The sequence below is a fragment of the Protopterus annectens genome, chromosome 11.part0 (assembly GCF_019279795.1).
Source record: "Protopterus annectens isolate FY-2018-M chromosome 11.part0, PAN1.0, whole genome shotgun sequence".
NCBI lineage: Eukaryota > Metazoa > Chordata > Ceratodontiformes > Protopteridae > Protopterus > Protopterus annectens.
In genome coordinates this window covers 82,702,228-82,722,951 of record NC_056745.1, presented here as the reverse complement: position 1 = coordinate 82,722,951, position 20,724 = coordinate 82,702,228, and the positions used below count along the sequence as shown (strand labels likewise).

Sequence of the window (20,724 nt, the reverse complement as noted above, 5' to 3'; positions counted from 1 at the left end):
TATTTTGTAGTTCTCATTTGTATGTGTGTATATATAATTATAATGTCAGCAAAACCAGCATACACTGCATTAGTCCATAAAATCTGCTTTGTCGATATTACTATACATTTGTATATCCCACATGAATACTGTTTGTTACTTTGTTCCATTAATTACTTCATAGACATTGGAACAGTACAGTTTTTTAGATGTTTCAGAATCCCATCCTATATTAGAACACTTTATAACGTCATTGTTTGCAGCATGGCTAACAAAAGTAGAACTTACTGTGCAAGATATCTTGGTCATAGGCTAAAAAAAACACGAAGGATTCATTTTTCAGTTATACTAATATTTCTGTATTTTCATATTCTGTATTTTCTATATATTTATATTTTCATTACAGTTATTTTTATAGTTTTTCGTCAACATATATATTAAAAGGTGAAATGATTTAAATAGTGGACATTTCATATGAAATTAATGCATGATTCTGCAATCTAAAAGCAACAATTACACAATTATTTTCCAAGTCTCTTGCATGTCAGGTAGGTTGGTATTGTACATTTTCACCACAAGATGGCAGTAGAAACATTTGTTTTTCTGCATGCTGCATTCTGGGTTTGCATTCTGGACAGCTCTGGTGAGTGATTATAAGGTGTAGGAAACAAATATACAGACTGTCACTTCTCCTGTCTGAGCTGCATCATTTATGGAATGTTTTGTTTTTATCTGTTAAATTCATTTCACCTCATTAGTCAAAGCAAAATTTACTATCCAAAGAAATAATGTTCTAATTTCAAATACCAAACACCAAATACAAGTCTTTTACAATGCCACTATATTTTGTACTAGTGAAAGCCACAGCAGCAAAATATGTTAACAGGTTAGGGCTGAGGGGTCAGTTCATTCTTCCCTTTCCCCTTTGGGTTAAAATGTTTATAGACAGTCTCATCTCTGTGTTTTACCTTCTTTTTTAACAAGGCATTTGTCTCTACTTCATAGAAGTCATCACCTTTGAGGGAGTAAAAGCCCAGGTTATTACCACCTTATCAATAAATAAATTATTTGTCACATTATCACTTAGCTGACAGTTTTCCACCCTTATAAAAATTATTTTTATTTTTTTAATACACTATTTTGTCTTAAGAAATAATAAGTCTGTATGCGCCTCTGTTCTGTTATAGCTATTTAAAGATGCCTGCCATATAGCATCCCTTTCTCTTCTTTTTGCCCTCCAAATAACAGTAACCAAGTATGTATTTCAACTATATACTGCATCCCTGCATCTCCATTTCCCAGTTTTCTGCATATATTCAGTAGCTTGCAGGCTATCCTCTTATTATGTGCATTTGCTAACCAGGCAAGCCCACTGGATATGTGTCATTTTTCAGGGGTGACCCAGGACAGTAAGCATTTGGATGTGGGAGGAATCAAACCCTATATTGTTAGCAAATTAACAGCTTTGAACCTTAATACTCACTGCTCACTGCAAGGCTAAATGCCTTCTTCATAAGGCAGAGCACGGTTATGGCAACACTTCTATATATGCAGCAGGTAACTGTTCAAACCCAACACTTATTTCACAATTTGCGCTGGGGTGAATTCAGCCAACATCTGTCCGTAATTCAGTTAATATTCACCTGTAAACAATCAAGTTACCTCAAAAACCCATGATTCACTCTTGTAATGACAAAATCCACATCATGACCTCAACCAGCTCTGTGACATAGATGGCTAAAACCCAGATCGTGACTTAGCTGACCTGGGATTTATTAGTGACCCAGTCACAAGAAGTGCCAGCTAAGGAAGATTGGGATGAGCAGTCATTCTCTGCTCACCTGTACTGAGAGAAAGGGGTTGTTAGGTCTGCTGCATTGCCAGTACATATTTCACAGAGTGAAGTCCATGGCACGCAAAGTATTGGGTACAAGCTCATGTGGCAGCCTTTACTGGGCATGTACAACAAATGTACATACACACAAGAGAACGGTATAACAGGTCCTCACATTTATGACAGCACACATCAGCAACCAGAAGAGGGATAAAGGCCTGTACAGGGAAAACCCCTCATGTCTGCCCGAATGATGTCCATCTCTGGACTGGCTCTAGGTTCATTAGAAAACTAAATGGACACAATCGTTTATAGCAAGGCCAGGTGGTTAGCAGACAGGCACAGTATACAGAGAAGAACTTCAGTAAAACATATATTCTGTGATTCATGTTTCCTTGTCCCTGCTAACAAACTCTGGAAGAGAGGATTACTTCTACTTGTACTATGACAATTCTCTTTAAAATACACACTCAAAAACTCTTTATTGAATGACTACCTTCATATCTAAATGGGAGCGTCTTTGTGGAATTAAGGGATGATTCTCTGCTTGTGGATGTGCATTCTGATTGGATGGTTTTAAATATGCGCCTGCTATGAAGTCAGTATCTGTTAGAACAGTACAAAAATTAGCGATTTGTAGTATTTATTAGATGTTTTTTCTTGTTCATCATTCTTTCTAACACACAATATCACTTATTAGATTTTTTTCTTGTTCATCATTCTTTCTGACACACACAAACATGAAGATATATATATATACATGTATATATCATCATCATCATCATCAGCCCCCTTTTTCCCATTTTCTACATGGGGTCAGGGTATCGTGTTAACTGTCACCATCTCTCTTGAATCAGTGCCACACTCCTGCCTTCTTCGACACTCATGCCTAACTAGCAGGTCTTCTTTCACACAATCCATCCGCCTCTTTGCTGGATGCCCTTGCTTCATCTTACCTTCTTCCTGTCTATCCCAAATCTTCCTCACCAGACTGTGTTCTGTTTTTCTGCACTTGTACAAACCACCATCATCTGTTCTCTTTGATCTTTTCTGCAATTGGAGCTACTTTGGCTTCTGCTTTTATGTCCTCATTTCTTTGTCTGTCCCACAGTGTGCATCCTACCACCCTCCTCAGGCTCTTCATTTCCATCACCTCTAGCTTCTTCATCTGCTCTGCCTTTACTGCCCATGTTTCTGTACCATACAGCAGTACTGGCCATACCATTGTCTTGTACACCTTACTTTTCAGCTTCTTTGGCATTCTTCTGTCATAGACTACACCTGACACTCTATGTCAGTTGCCTGCAGCCTCTCTGATTCTAGTTTTGACTTCTTCATTCAGACTTCCCTTCTCCTCAACCACCTCTCCCAGATGCTTGAAGCTGTTTACTTGTTCCACTATCTTTCCTTCTATCTCTATTCTCAGCTTCTTCTGATTTCCCCAATTTGCTGCCATTACATGTATATATGTCTGTATATATTTATACACGTGTGCGTGTGTGTGTGTGTGTGTGTGTGTGTGTGTGTTGTTTGTGTGTGTGTGTGTGTGTGTGTGTGTGTGTGTGTGTGTGTGTGTGTGTTGTGAACAAGTAAATGCACATAGGTTCGTAGGTAAGTACTAGACTATTAGCCCTAGGGCCTATATAAGCCTAGCCAAAAGGTACCCTAGCTTTCGCCACCCAAGAAAATTATTTTCCTGTGTCCCTGTCGAGAAGAGCCACAGAAGTGATCCCTGGGGTGAATTTCCTATTTCCCATCCAATCATGAAGATTTTTCTTGAAGAGTGCTAATGAGGAGCTCTGTTTGACATAGATAGGTAGTCTGTTCCAGAGTATCGGAAGTCTCTGGGACAGGAATCTATCCCTCCAGCATGTTCTGTTTATTGTGGTGACAAGGTTTAGGTCCCTAGAGCATGTAGCTCGGAGGGATTGGGATTTCTTTAAGTGGAGCATGTCCAACAGCTCTGGGTTTGACATAGCTTTGTATGTTAGGCAGAGATCACCTCTGAGTAGGTGATATGCGACATAGTAAAGTTGGAGTTTTTTGAGATGGTCTGCGTAGGACATCTGTTTGAGGCCAGTAATCCTCTTTGTGAGGTATTTCTGTGGCCTTTCCAGTTGTTGTAGATGTCTTGTGAGGTACATACCAAAAGGGGCATTGTACTCTATAATGGGTCTAATGAGTGATGAGTAGAGGGGAACAATGACCTCTTTTTTTCTGGATGAAAACCTTTTGTGATGAGGTGAGCCACATAGAAGGATTTCCTGACCACTGTGGCAATGTGATTATCAAAGGAGAGACTACTGTCCACCTGTGTCTCAAGGTCTCATCACACTTTCCGTGTTAAGTAGACTACTACCTATGTACCTAAATCAAATACATGTATGCATGCTTAGGTTCATAGGTTCATAGGTTCATACTAGGCTATCTGCCCAAGGGCATTTATAAGCCTAGCCCATAGTTATTTGGCTTTCGCCACCCCTTTAGTTTGAATAAAACTATGCCTATTATTTTGCTGTGCCTCTGTCAAGCAGTGACACTGAAGTAATCCCTGGTGTATATCTGCGATCCCCCATCCATTGGTCAAGATTCCTCTTGAACAAGGCCAGCGAGGTGCTCTGCCTCACATGTACCGGGATTTTGTTCCACAGCATAGGGAGTCTCTGGGTGATGAATCTGTCCCTCCAGCACGTTCTATTAATAACCGTGTCAAGGTTTAAGTCTCCCGCCCTTGTGGTTCTGAGGGATCTAGATTATTTGAGGTGAAGCATATTCATCAAATCAGGGTTTGACATGGCCTTATATGTCAGGCACAGGTCACCTCTGAGCAAGCGGTATGAGACTGAATAGAGCTGGAGTTCTTTCAGTCGGGCAGCATAAGACATATTTTTGAGACCCTTTATCCTTTTGGTGAGGAACTTTTGGGGCCTTTCCAGCTGCTGCAGGTGTCGGGTCAGATACATTCGAATGGGGCATTGTACTCAATCATAGGTCTAATGAGTGATGAGTACAGGGGACGATGACCTCCCTTGATCTAGATGTGAATCCCTTCATGATCAGGTGGGCAATGTAGAAGGTTTTCCTAACCACTTTAGCAACATGAGTGTCAAACGAAAGGCTACTGTCAACCTGGGTCCCCAGATCCCTGATGACTTCTTCTGTGCTCAGTGGATTGCCACCTATATGGTAGCTAGGGGTAACCTTGTTTTTCCCGAAGGGTATGACTATGCATTTCTTGGCATTTAACTTTAGGCCATGGCTCTGGCACCAGTTATCCGTTTCTGTGAGGCCCTTCTGAAGGATGTCTGTGTCAGATGTGTTTTCGACTATGGCGCCCAGTTTGCAGTCATCTGCAAACTTTGTCAGCCATAACCCTCCTGTGTTTGCTTGTACTTCAGAAAAGTAGATGCCAAACAAGAGTGGACCCAGGACTGAGCCCTGTGGGACACCACTTGTGACAGGCTTTGAGTCTGACATGGCTCCAGCAACTCTGGCCCTGTGGGTTCTGTCACTTAGCCAGTTTGCAACCCATCTTGTGATGTATGGGTTTACATTCAAGCTGATGAGTTTTTCGATGATACCTGAGTGGGGTATTGTGTCGAAGGCCATTGCCAGGTCAAGGTAGGCTGTATGGACTGCCTTTCCCTCATCAATGGCCTTGGTGACTGTCTCGAAAAAGTCAACCAAGTTTAAAAGGCATGATCTGCCTTTGACAAAGCCAAACTGGGTTGGATCCAAAGTCTGCAAGTTCTCTATGTCTTTATTTATGAGTTCCATTATGATCCTCTCCATGGCTTTGCAGATAAGGCTTGTCAAGCTAATGGGACGGTAATTTCCAGGGTCGGTGGAGGCACCGCCCTTGTGAAGTGGGACCACAGTCGCCGTCCGCAACTCCTTGGGTACGTATCCTGAGGTGAGGCTAAGATTAAACAGCTGTCCTAACTGTGGGTTTAATTCCTCATTGAGTTCGTGGAGCACACAGCCGGGGACACCATCCGGTCCCATGGATGCTGTGTTTTTGCTTTGGAGAGCAGTTCTCACCTGGGCGTTGGAGATGTTTGGGGGCTACAATTCTCTTGTATAGATATCTCTCCTTTTGGGGAGGGGAGAAGTTTGCACTGAACCTGTCAGCCAGTATGTTGGCAATGTGTGTAGGTTCAGTAATCTTCACATCATTTTGAACTAATTCTGAGCATATCTGGGAGTTTCCTCCTAGGTTTCTAACATAGCTAAAGAAGACCTTATGATTGTCTTCCTTGGCGATTTTTCTCTCAAAATTTGCCTTGGATGATTTTATGAGAGCTCTTAGTTTTTTACTTATAATGATCAAAGGTGTCTTACCTTTCAAGGATTTTGCTCTATCTTGTAGTAGCTTCCTCCTTTTGTTGTAGAGCTTGTTTATGGCTGGGGTCCACCAGACTGGACGCTTGCCTTTGGTACAAAGAGTCTTAGTTTTGTTTGGGATTGCCTGATCCATGCAGTCCTGTAGGTGCTGGTAGAAGGCATTTGTAAGTGATTCAGTGGTTTGAGTAATGTTTACCACTGGCTCAGGGGCCTTAAAGGAGACCACACTTGTTTTTAGAAGTGTGAAGTCGGCTTTTGAGAAGTTTTTCACTGTGGTCTTTTTTATTTCAGGTGGGGGCGGGATGAGGACCTCCAGCGAGATTAGTTTATGATCTGATCTCACCAGTGAGGGGTATACTTCCAGTGTTGAACATTGTGATCCCATGTTCGTGATGATGAGATCAAGTATGTTTTCTCCTCTTGTGGGTGACTAGTTGTTCCATGGCATTTGAGTTTATGAACTCCAGGAACCTTTGGGCTAGAGTGTTTGGGCTTGAGTAGTGTTCCCAGTCTATATTAGGGTAGTTGAAGTCACCTAGTATGATGGTGTTTGGAGATACATTTATCCCCTCCATTGTTTTCAGGAAGGCCATGTGAGGTTCCTGAGTTTGAGAGGGTGGCCTGTAACATGCTACAAATTGCAGAGCAGTCTTGCCTATGGTTAATTGCACCTGGATGGTCTCCGATGCATCGTGCGTTGCCACCAACCTTGAGGTGTGGGTGTCCTTTATGAATATGGACACCCCCCCCCTCCTTTCTTGGTGTTGTCTGGATTTTGGGGCCGGCATGATATGAGGTGAAACCTGCTAGTGCTGGGGTGCTCTCAGGAGCCTTGAACCAGGTTTCTGTCACAGCACAGACATCGATGTTCTCCATACTGAGAAGGGCCTCGAGTGCGTGCATCTTGAGATTGAGACTTCTGGCATTGAGCAGCATTACCCTTAGTTTTTTTACTTTTTTGTGTTCTAGGGTGGTAGGTTTCGAATTTGAGCCTTGCCTAAAAAAGGCACTATGGGGGTGGCAAGAGCCTATGCCAATATCCGGAAGCCTAGGGGTGACAGGTGCAAGCCGTCCCTTGCGAAGCAGCGTGGCTTGTCCAGCATGTCATCCCAGGCAGACAGACATTGGATCCCCTTTGAATGACACCAGAATTTATGCCAATTATTAAAGCTGATCATCTTATCACTGTATTGTGACATCATTCTAGGTGAAGGTAGGATACTGCTCAAGGTCAGGGTCATACCTGCATGGGCTACATAATCAGAGAGCTCCTCAATGTCTCTTTTCATGTAGTCCAAGGAGGTACGTCTCAGGTCGTTGACACCAGCGTGGACAATGACTGAGTCATACTTGTACCTGCTGTTGAGAGACCTGAGTGCTTGTGTTATGTGGCGGATTCTAGCGCCCGACAGGCAGCTTACTGTGACCTTCTCCTTACTCAGTCTGGTGAGCGGGACGTCAGTGTGTCTGACTATGGAGTCACCTATGACAAGTATGTTTGGTGTTGTATTTGGCCTTAAGGGCAGTGACTGCTTTGCACACTGATTTTGTTGTTTATGTGTTGTTTGTGTGGTGTATTGAGTTTGCAGTTGCTTGGGTGTCTGCTTTGGAGGCCTCTGCTGTTTAGGTAAATTTTTACTCAGAGCCGAGTATGTCTTAGTGTGTTTATGTGTTTGATTCAGTGGTGTGGTTGAGTTATGTGAGACTGGTATTGTGGTGTGTGTAGTTGCCTTCTCCTCTTGCCTGGTCTTGCCAGTCCTGAGTTGAGAGAGCTCAGCCTCCAGTCTGGCTAAATAGCTGCATCTCTCATAAGTGTTAGTGTTACGTGGGAGGAGGAGAGGGTTGTCCGTGTACATGAGGCAATTGTAACATTGTCTCAGAATTCCCAGATTCACCAACTGGGCAGGAGAGGACGCCAGCATCTGACCCTTCGACATGCTAGAAAGAATTATGAGTTGGTATGAGACAGAAAAGTAGTGGGCTTAGCAGGGAAGTGGGCACTTCTGGGGGGTTTTGCTAGTGAGAGATTTGTATAATATAGGAGTGCTTGACCTGCAAAGAGAATGCTTATAAGACAAGGGATATGCTTATAAGACAAGTGCTGAGCTTTTGAGAAGAAAAGCTATTTGGAACAAGTGCTGCACTTTTTAGTGTAGGTGTAAACTGTTTAGGTTCCTAACAGAGCAGTTCTAAGGGAAAAATTGAAGAACAGACTTTCTAGAGCCAGAAAGAATTTAACCTTGTTTAACCGGCTACCGATGCTGCTCTAGTGGCAACTCAGCTAAATCGCTAAAGCACGTTAAAGCGTGCTTGATAGCAGGGGCTGGAAAGAAGCAGGAATAGACCCAAAGGGAAAATAAAACTACAGTTTCAAGTCAGTAACCACCTCTATGGGGGTCAGGGAAGCTGCTCAATGTTAGTCACTGCCACTGATCAACAGAGAGACCCTCCTTCAGCCCAAGCAAAAATGGCCTCACAGAAACTTTCAAACAGTTCAGGAACAGCAAGCCTGTAACTGAACTTTTTAACTCTCAGAAAAGTGGGAAAAATCAAGATTTTTTTTTTTTGTTTTTACAGAGATAGCAGAGGTTCACAAGTAATATCAAGTTATAACAGTGCAGTAAATGACCCCACACAAGAGTGCTAGGTCAAGGACAGAAAATATGCAAGTTTTAAGAAAAAAACGATTTAAAATTAAGTGCAAACAGGAAATTCAGCAAACAGCTTTTGGTTGTGCTCTAAATACATCTACTAATACAGAAATCTAGTTTAACAAGCCAGAAAATGCTCAAGCTAGGCAGCTATGCAGAAAAACTTAGCAAATAAACAGAGAAAAAATACTTAAAATCTCAACAGTGGCTCCCTTCTTCTCTCAGTGTTTTTTCCTCTTAGAGGGTGCTTCACCAACAGCCAACAAGCCTGAAAAGACGCCCAAACCACGAGGCAACTAGGTTTTAAGAGAGGAAAATGAAGGAGTTATGGAAATGACCCCTAGTGGCCAATAAAACTACAGTTTCAAGTCAGTAACCACCTCTACGGGGGGCAGGGAAGCTGCTCAATGTTAGTCACTGCCACTGATCAACAGAGAGAGCCTCCTTCAGCCCAAGCAAAAATGGCCTCACAGAAACTTTCAAACAGTTCAGGAACAGCAAGCCTGTAACTGAACTTTTTTAGATATATAAAAGTATACTAAACTATTTTGTACTAAAAATAACAACATAAATAAATATACATGTAATCAACTATTAATAACTCATAAAATTATACCTTGCATTAATTTGTACATATACTAAAACATACCAATCTTATTTAATATGTGTAATGTGTGGTATTTAAAATAAATTATGTATAAAAACCTCGCCTAACTTTAATTTTATATTGTATGGAATTATTGTAATATACCAGAGGTCTAATATGATATAATGTGTATGATACCATAAGATTTTTAGTAGAGTAAAATAGATTAAATGAACATATATTTTTAACACTGCTGACAAGTATTACTACAATTGATTTTATTATATATAGTTATATGTAATCCATCCATTTAACCCATTATAACCAAAAAATGATGTAATATATGTTTTTACCATTAATTAGACTATATATTTATTTTTGTAACACATCGTCTATTTCCCATAAACCCTATTCAATTTCAATAATGGCATGATAGTCAAATATTCGTTTATACCTGGTGGAATATATGAATTCAAACGTATTTGCCATTTCAATTCCTCCATGTCTAAATGGTACATAGTTGTCTTCCCCTGTAAATCATATTTAATTTGATTAATGACCACAAATTTAAATTTGTGGTCATTATTTTCAATAACATGTCTCGCTAGAGCATTAGTACTCTTATGATGTTGTATATCTAAAAGGTGTTCTTTGATCTGCTCTCTAAATTGTCTTTTTGTTTTCCCTACATAGAAGGCTTTACATTGTTGACACAAAGCCATATACACTACATTTGATGTTAAACAATTATAATGCCCATATATCCTAATTTTACAACCATTAATCATTATTTCTGTACCAGAACACTGTATATAACTGCATGTGGTACATGTTCCACATTTAAAATTTCCTTTACTTCTATTACTGTACTTATTAATGTTTCCTTTATTTTCTAATATATTTTTAAATGATGGACTCTTTTTATATACAAATTTTATTGGACCTTGAAAAAGTTGTCTCCAAGTTTTTTCGTTCATAAAGAAATCCCAATTTTTTCTAATTATGCTTTCTATATCCTTAAAACAATCATTATAATTGATGATATACAATGGAACATTATTAAAATAGTTTTTCTCTAACATTCTTTTATTATCTAATGTTGTTTTATTTAGAGAACCAGTTTTTAATATTGCAGTATAAATTCCATTTTGTCTCTTATTTTTTACTTCATTGTATATTCTAACACAAAACTGTTCTGGATATCCTCTATTCATAAATAGTTGCATAATATATTTAAGTTCTTTTATAAAATCTTGCTCTTCACTTACCATTCTGGCTGCCCTGACCATCTGCCCTTTGATAATAGCTTTTTTCTGATGGTCAGGGTGCCAGCTATTGAAATGCAAATATGCATTAGAAAAGGTGGGCTTTCTATGTATTTGTGTTTTTAAGATGTTTGTTTCTTTGTTATATACAATATCTACATCCAAAAAAGTGATTTTCTCATCATGAACATGATGTGTGAATCTTAGAAATTTTACTGTAGTATTTATATATTCCAAAAAAGTTTTTAACATGTCTTTTTCATGGTCCCAAATGATAAAGATATCATCTAAATATCTAGTATACATTTTGAGATGTTTACGAAAATCCGATTGAAACAAATAATTATGTTCCCAATAACTCATAATGAGGTTTGCATACATGGGGGCACATGGTGCCCCCATGGCTACCCCATGTACTTGCTGGTAATAACTTCCTTCAAAATATATGAAATTATTATTTAAGACGATATCCATCAAGTTTATTAATGTATTAATTTGTTCTTGTTCATATAAGTGTGTGTCAAACAATTGTTCTTCAAGCCATATAAGGCCAATATCATGAGGGATTGTTGTAAAAAGGTTTACGACATCAATTGTTACAAAAGTATATTCATTTTTCATATCTATTTCTTTTAATTTACTCAAAAAATCCCATGAATCTTTTGTTATATAAGTAAAACATTTCATACTCTCCTTGAAGAAATAATCCAAGTAATGACTTATATTACATGTTATACTTCTATTTCCATCTACGATAGGTCGAAATTGTAGATTATTGAGGTCTTTATGTATTTTTGGTATCCCAAAGATACCACTTATTACTGGATATTCATTCTGTAAATATTCATGTTCATTCTCAGTGATCTCTCCCTGGTATAACATATTATCTAGTAATACTTCTATTCTTTTAAAGGCTATATTCACTTGGTTCTTACTTACTTCAACATATGTGTCACTTAGTAACATTGAAGTAGCAGTATGTATTCTGAAGAAGTTCGTATGAACGAAACCTAGGTCAATAAAGAAATTTTGGAGAAGAAACGTGTGGTGGCTTTTCGGTTGGTTTGGTTCCAGTTGTTACAAGTGAATTTTTTATCAATTCTGGGTTCTGCTTTTCATCTCCTTATTGGCATCGACTGCATCTTGCTTTTCAACATCAGGTCTGCTGTAAATATTGGTTATTTGTTTAACATAAGTTTGTCTTAGCAGGATAGTGTAAGGTCTATCTTTAATTCTCGAGAATTACATCTAGTAGATAACCCCAATATTTCTGATAGTAATATTATTGTTTTGTTGTTGTATAAACTAATTTGTGAGATGAGATATATTTTATAGCTAGTTTGCTAAAATCGTCCAATGTGATTGGAGATGTGACAGTCCAATTTTTTGTGTTGTAAAATGTAATAAGAACATACATTGTGATAAGGATATGTTTTAACATTTTCGAAGTTTATTTGTGTTAGTGTGCAATACAGCCGTCTCACACGACAGGGTTGATTTTTCATATCCCATTTTCTCTAATCTGGCTCTTAAAGAGCACCATAGGTTGTGTACCTTCCTACAGTCCCACATAACAAGAAGAATATCAGCTGTTTGGTTTGGGCAGTGTGGGCATATGGGTGAAAATTTGGGATTGAGTTTATTTAGCTTTGATGGGGTATAATATACATTGTTATTTATCATAATTTGTGTGTATAGCAGCCTCTTAAAGGGAATAAAATTGACCGTATTTTCAATGGCCAGTCTTTTGCTTTCTTCAGTAATTGTTTTTTCTCTTGCCAATAAGTTGAGAATAATAGAGAATTCTGGTATTTTATGCTCATTACAAGTTTATATGTCCTAGAAATTGTTTTTCCTTTAGTCGCAAGATTTTTTAGTATTAGTTTTACTAAGTTAATGTCCTGCAGATCGACATTAGTTTGTGAAAATTTAGCATTTATAAGATCATGGATTTGGCTAAGAATGACAGTATATTTCTTAGGAAGGTTGAGTTTCAATCTTAGTTGTAGTATATTGGATTCTTTCCATTTATAAATTTCCCATATTGTAAGATCTTTTATCAGAGGGTAGTTCGTTAGATTTAGGGGTTTATTATTTATTAGTAGGTTAGGATTTAGGTGGAGCGGTTGTATAAAGGCAAGAGCATTGAATAGTTGTATTGATTTGATTAACTTTTAAGTAGTTAGGATCATATACTTAATTAGTGGGTGTAAGTTCTTTGTGAATAAAGCTTTTCGATTTAGGTTTGAAAAGGGAAGAGGTATGGTGTTATATCCAAGGGATTTAAGTTGTTCAAACCAGATTTTGGTCCACTGAGGTATCCAGGTATTAATGTATGGGTCATGGTATATTATCTGTATTAGCCTGTAAGCAGTAATTATACTATAATAAAGTTTGAAGTCCGGCAAACCCAATCCCCCCTTATCCTTGGTAAGTCCAAGTTTACCATATTTAATTCTAGTAGATTTGGGATACCATAAGATTCGTGATATAGCTTTTTCTATATCAAGAAAGAATTTTTGGGGAATATTTAAGAATGTGGCATTTAATTGAAAGAGTATTCTTGGTAATAGATTCATCTTGACGACACTAGCTTTTGAAAGTAGAGACATTCTTCCATCTATTAATATCACTTTCAATGTTAGTCCATGTGCATAGTAAGTTATTCTTTATGATTTCCCTAAAGTCGGGAGTAAGTAGTATTCCTAGGTATTTTATCTGGTAGTTAATCTTGATCTCACTCTCGGGAAAGTAATATTCCTTATGGCCTATAAGATTCAAGGGAAATAGATGGGATTTATTTGCATTTAATTTATAGTTAGAGATTTCGGAGAATTCAACTATCGCTTTGAATATTTTTGGAAGATCAGTGGTGGGAAGTTGAAAATATATATTTAAGTCAGTTTACATGTAAATGTGTTCATGGGTTAGAGTTTGTGTAAGAATTAGGTAAGGGGAAAGATTTACTGTTTTGTATGTTTGATGTATATGTTCTGAGTTTTTTGTCATTTGTAAGGGAATGTGTTTTTAGTAATGCAATGTTTAGGGTTAGGGTTTAAGGTCAGGGACAGTGTGAGTGTGGTGTGATGGTAGAGCAGTGGATGGCTCCTCTCCTTGAGTAAAATGGGCTGGGGGGCTACAGTATTATTAAGCTGATACAGTATGGCTAGCCTGGCAGAGTAATACTGTTACAATGCAGATGGCACAGAATAGTAAAAGAGTTAAACCTGGGGCAGTATGTGAGGACAATAATATTACATTTGAGGCAACAAGGATAGTATACAATGTAAAGGTAAGGGAAATTATTCAGGGAGGGAGAAAGGAATAGACTGCATGGGGGTTACATAGGTGTGACAATATTTTCTAGGGGCATAGTTTTTCATTTGTAACAGCTGGAGGCATTTGAGAGTAATCAAAAGCTGAGGGGAGACAGGAAGGGTTATATTATTGCTTGATATGCACAGATTTAAAGTGTAGGAACAGTCTGGGGGCTTTGAAGCTGATGATGCTAACAAGTTTATTTTTCAGTGGGTCACAATTGACCTGCATAGGAACTTGGCCCAACTGGGAATTTTTCTGTACTGTCAAATGTCAAATGTCTTGGATGGATATACAAATGCAGTTGCAAAACTTGATGTAGGTGATGTGCAAGGAAAGAGACCAGCAGTGGCTTAAGGTGGTCTTTTAGGAAGTACTCAAAAGGAGGATCAGGAACAAGGTTAGTAGCTGGACACAAAGAAGATGAACATTTATAGGTTCATAGGTTCATAGGTAGGTACCAGGCTATTGGCCCTAGGGCCTATATAAGCCTAGCCAAACAGTACCCTGGCTTTTGCCAACCAAGAAAATTATTTTTCTGTGCCCCTGTCAAGCAGAGCCACAGAAGTGATCCCCGGGGTGAATTTCCTATCTCCCATCCAATCATCAAGATTTTTCTTGAAGAGTGTTAATGAGGAGCTTTGTTTGATATAGCTAGGTCGTTTGTTCCAGAGTATGGGAAGTCTCTGGGGACAGGAATCAATCCCTCCAGCATGTTCTGTTTATTGTGGTGACAAAGTTTAGGTCCCTAGAGTGTGTAGCTCAGAGGGATTGGGATTTCTTTACGTGGAGCATGTCCAACAGCTCTGGGTTTGACATAGCTTTGTATGTTAGGCAGAGATTTCCTCTGAGTAGGCAATATACGACAGAGTAAAGCTGGAGTTTTTTGAGACAGTCTGCGTAGGGCATCTGTTTGAGGCCGGTAATCCTCTTTGTGAGGTATTTCTGTGACCTTTCCAGTTGTTGTAGATGTCTTGTGAGGTACATATCAAAAGGGGTGTTGTACTCTGTAATGGGTCTAATGAGTGATGAGTAGAGGGGAACAATGACCTCTTTTTTCCTGGATGAGAAACCTTTTGTGATGAGGTGTGCCACATAGAAGGATTTCCTGACTACTGTGGCAATGTGATTATCAAAGGAGAGACTACTGTCCACCTGTGTCTCAAGGTCTCATCACACTTTCAGTGTTATGTAGACTACTACCTATGTGGTGCACTTTTGGGAATTGAGCTTGAGGCCATGGCTTTGACACCAAGCATCTGTCTCACTAAGGCCCTTTTTGTAGGATGTCCACATCATTAGGAGTTTTGATTATGGGTCCTTGTTTGCAGTCATCTGCGAACTTTGTTAGCCAAAGACCTTCTGTGTTAGCCTGTACTTCAGAGAACTAGATACCAAACAGGAGAGGTCCCAGGACTGAACCCTGTGGTACTCCACTTGTCACTGGTTTGAGTCAGATTTGGAGTCCACTACTTTCACAGTGTGGGTTCTGTCCGTGAGCCAGTTGACAACCCATCTTGTGACATAGGGATTTATACCTAGTTTAGTGAGTTTGATGAGTGATCTGAGTCAGTCAGTTGGCTGTGTCACATAAGAGGTACTGAGATTGTGAAATAGAAGAAGGTAAGGAAGTAGAAGATGTGCATGAGGTTTTACAAGTACAGGCACAATGTCTGGTGAGTATTTAGAAATTCCAACATGCAAAACTTAAAAGAATGAAAAAAAAAGAAGTCTGGAGAGAAGGTAAATAAGGATAATAACTGACTGAGGAAGGAATGGGAAGCAAGAAAGAAAACAGAATGAAAGGGAAGAAACAGAGTTCGCACAGCAGTAAGCAGCAGGCAATGGGGAAACAGCTGTGACTGGTCAATATGGGAGTAGGTGGCTACACCAAGCAGGGCCATGACTGACCTGAGGGCAGTCTTGATGGCAACTTTGGCAAAAGGCAGGATTGCGAGAGTGAACATGCCACAGATGGGGGGGGGGGTCATTAACACTAAGAGTGAGATTCCAGAGTGTAATGTGTTAAGCCAAGGGAGGAGCCATCCACTGCTCTACAATTTTGATGGCGTCAGATTCCACAGTGTAATATGTTAAGCCAAGGGGAGGAGCCATCCACTGCTCTACCATCATGATGGCATGAGATTCCACAGTGTAATGTGTTAAGCCAAAGCCATCCACTGCTCTGCCATCATGATGGAGTGAGACTCCAGAGTGTAATGTGTTAAGCCAAGGGGAGGAGCCATCCACTACTCTACCATCATGATGGCGTGAGATTCCACAGTGTAATGTGTTAGGCCAAGGGGAGGAACCATCCACTGCTCTACCATCATGATGACGTGAGATTCCACAGTGTAATGTGTTAAGCCAAGAGGAGGAGCCATCCACTGCTCTACCATCATGATGGCGTGAGATTCCACAGTGTAATGTGTTAAGCCAAGGGGAGGAGCCATCCACTGCTCTACCATCATGATGGCGTGAGATTCCACAGTGTAATGTGTTAAGCCAAGGGAAGGAGCCATCCACTGCTATACCATCATGATGGCTTGAGATTCCACAGTGTAATGTGTTAAGCCAAGGGGAGGAGTCATCCACTGCTCTACCATCAATGATGGCTGATGATTTTTGTTTAGCCAGTGAAGGCCGCCTAGTTACAGAAGGTGAAAAAACTAACTATTAGGCTGGCAGCTTCCAATTAGACAGACATGGGAGAGGGTGTCGGGAGTTCATAGGTTCATACATTAATACTAGACTAACTCCCCTTGTGGACCATTTTAGGCCTAGCCAATTACGTCATGTAAGAATCAAACCTTGCACCTTGTGCCTGTAAGGTAAACACCTTAACCATTATACAAACCTCCCACTTTGATGTGATCATAAGTATTTTAACCATAAGTAAAGAATACCCACAAGGGAACTTGAGAGCACCACACAGTCCATATCATTGGGAAGATGACTTTGCATCTTTTAAAGATAATTTCAGAAGGCAAGAGTTGCCCAAAATATCCTTTGCATTTTACTGCTGTGCACAATAATAATTTCCATTTACATGACCAGAGTCCCTCAGCAGTCGAGCGCCAAAATGACACAGAAAGACTGCTTCATTCTTAAGTCTTCAGCAGCATACAATGCCAATTCCCTTCCCAAACTTTTGCTACAAAAGTATGTACATTCAAAGGGGACTGAACGGGGGCAGGAGAAACATGGGAACATTCACTGAATTAAAGGTCTGAGTATTATAAAACAATACTGTGAGACTCATCAGCAGATCCTAAGATGAGTTGGGCGTAGTGGGCAAGAAGCTCAGTGCATGATCAGTGAGGGCAGATGTTTTGCACATAACCGGTGTTAGTGCGCACATGTCAATTGTAGATATAGACATTCCTGCATGGTGAGTGAGAAATATGGGATTTGCATGAAGGTATGTTATACAGTGGGGTACAGGCCCTTTGTGGGTTTTCAAGGCCCCAGATGGCTCTTTCCTGATGATAATAAAAAAAAAAAAATAACAATAATAATATAGTGGTTAGACAAATATCCTAATAAAGTTGTGTTAGCCATTTTGAAAGAAGGGTTTTTGGATTTCTGGCTAAGAGTTTAGGGGAGGTGGGGGAACTGAAGAAATTAAAGTCAGAGAATACCCAAACATATGTCAAAAATCAAAAAGGAACTTGAAGTGGGACAGTTAACTGGACCCTTGTTTAATTGGTTCCCTATTACGCCGTCGCAGATGCAGGTTGTCGAATGCATCTTTGTCGAACAGTAAAGTGCAAAAAGGCAAAATAGCAAAGTGGCTTTTCAGCAAATTCTTTCCCTGGGAAATAATTTGTTTGGCCACTTTCACTACTTTACCTTTTCGGCACTATAGTGCGATGTCGAAGATGGTATATTTAAGTAGGGTGTGTGTGGGAGGCACAGCCCCCCACGTCAGGAGGTGTGGGGGGCAAAGCCCCCCACATTAAGTAATGTTGTACTGTTTTTTTTTTCGGAACAGCAATTGTTTTCCATCAGAAAATAATCGCTTTTCTGAAGTTTTGACGTTGTAAGCTTTCACTTACATGGGGTCGATTATCTGTCGTTCGCTCTTCTGAGCATACGATATGATAATATAGACCCGTTTAATCCACCCCAAAGAGAAATAGCTAGTAGCAAAGAAACAATTGGAGAAGTTATGCTTATTAGGTTCTAGGTTATCACTTTTATGTGGTGGAATGCAAGCTGCCAAAGTAGGAACAGAAGGAGGGAGAAGTGGATATGGACTCTAGTCCTCCCCATGGATGGGATTGCCTGAATAAAAGATGCAACTTTTTTAGCCACCATCTTTCAGCAGATTGTAAGGTGGCCCTGGACATAATTAGCTAAGAGGCAAGACAGGTTTGAATATTGGTGTGAAATTCTTCTTTGATAATCCTGCCTGCTGCATATCTCCTGAATTATGATTTGGCTGATTAGAGTAGTGAATTCAATTAACTTCTAACCAGTTTGACTGAAATGGCTTAATATACATGGCTGCAGTCTTTTAAAATCCATGGAACTAAATGATACATTAGTGAAGGCAAGTATGAGGTTACGCAGTTTGCATGGAAATGTGATAATAGCAAATATGCAGTAAAGATGAAAAATCAGTGGTAATTCATGTTGGGACTGGAGGCACAAAACAGGTAAGTGCATACCTTATCTGCATACCTTATCCCAGAGAAAAAATGAAAAAAACACAGAAGAAGAAGAGAGATTCTGTGTGATCACTGTTCTTTGAAATCATCAGTACTTCATCTGATCATTAAAATTTAACTATAAAGCCCAAATGAAGCTCATCATCAAAGACTATAAAGCGCCAATCAGGACTCTAGATAAGAAAATTAATCAATGCGAAGTTTGAAAAGTTTAGGACCCCAGGAAGGTATGAGGCTGAAAGGAGGAAGAACGCTCACTGCTTGGCCTCCTGCTGAAGTTGTTGCCCCAACAATCCATCAACATGTTAGCAATAACCTCCTGGAAAGTTCTTACTTGCCCGCAGGAGCATACTGTTTAACAGCAACAATTAGAACAGCTCAGATGACGTGAGAAAATTGCCTTCCAGCTCTTCCCACACAAACACACATGAAGGGTCAAAGGTTTACAATTGCTGTTTCAAACTTATGGCCAGTTTTTTTGTTAAATGCATTTATGAAGGTTCAGAGTTAATAACCTTCCATACATTTTTGCCTGGACCACTTGGAAAATCCCAAATATAAAATTTGTCTGGCAGTTAGCATGGAGGATTGTGGCTTTTAGCTGTTGGAGAGTTGCTTCTTATGGTCTAAGGTTTGATTCCCTCAGCGTCTGCTTGCCTGCTGTATGGTCCAAACAGGTCATATAACTAGAAAACACTCTGGGGCAGGTGGAAATTTGGGCTAGGCCTCTCAATTGTCTCGTGGACTGAATGCCTTGTAACTACCTATGAACTGTAACAAAACAACATCAAAACAAATGCCACTAATAAAAATGCAGAAAGTCTGGAAGGAATACAGTTAGAGAACTGGGTCATGGCAATCTGCTCATTTTGGAAGCTCAAGTGTAAAGCAGTTAGAGACGTGTTGCGTGATCAGAACTTAAGTTACCAGAATAACGTGGACTGCAGGCAGGGAGTACACAGGATATCAAAAATAAAGTAAGTAGCCATCTTGCACCATCTTACTCATGCATGCTAACCCTAATTGTAACCCTACACTTATCCCTGCCCCTAATCCTAACCCTACACATTGTATTACTAAACATCTTTTCTCTAACAATAGCACTACACAAAAGAAAAGGACACAGAATGCACAACACAAAAATACACAACACTGACTCTATCCCCTCACCTGACCCTTACTCTAACCTGAGAACACTTGCATACTCACACCATTTACTAAAACAAAATCTTGCACCTCTTTACAACCATCATGCTTCCATTCAGACATTAATTTTCTTGCACTGTTCTGCATACCTACACTATATAAACTAAATTCAACCATATATGGTTCACACAAATGAGCATTCACTCATTTGTGCATTATTTCTTATAGTCACAAAATCTTCTACCAAATCTATAGCCTACCTTTTGAGTTATAACCAAAATAAAGGCAAATTTATATGTTTACACTATCTATATATATGTCTATTACATTTGAATGCACATAATTAGAACCTAGGGCATATTTTCACTGGGGCACTTCCTGAACCTCTTTTAATAAATATTGTTATTTTGCAAGGCTTTATATCATACTATGATAGATTTATCTTTTAGACATGTTACCTGTTCAGGTTACTATATGTTTATTTTATGGCTTTAATTGCAAATGACAATAAGGTATTATACTTGCATTGTTTCACCATGGTAATCATACTGAATTTTACTTTATTATTATTCTAAAATGTTCTGTTATTGTGCACTGCATGCATTATTTTTATCTGTGGGTTATTTATATTACTGCCTTTTCTGGATTTCCACTGTAAACCAGCTAAAGTAGATTAGCCCGGCAGCAATACAAACAAAGAAACTATGCAAACAGACTGAGTCAACAAGCCTTTTTATCTCTTCTTTAGCTGGGATAGGACATACAATGATATTTATGTTTGCCTGTCCGTAAGATATTTTCAAGACAAAGCATGGGTCTATGTCCAGCCTATACTGGGGTTAGCAATTTACCACTGAGTGTCTATGTAATTCCTGCATGAGAAGGAACTATAATGGGGTGTGTTGTTCTTCCCTTTCATCTTTCATTC

At 39.4% G+C, this 20,724-nt stretch overlaps 1 protein-coding gene across 1 annotated transcript in view; it reads left to right on the top strand.

The window, feature by feature from the left end:
* The window catches only part of LOC122815180 (guanylyl cyclase inhibitory protein-like), a 397,270-nt gene that overhangs the window by 102,014 nt on the left and 274,532 nt on the right, over positions 1-20,724 (top strand). The window lies entirely within an intron of this gene.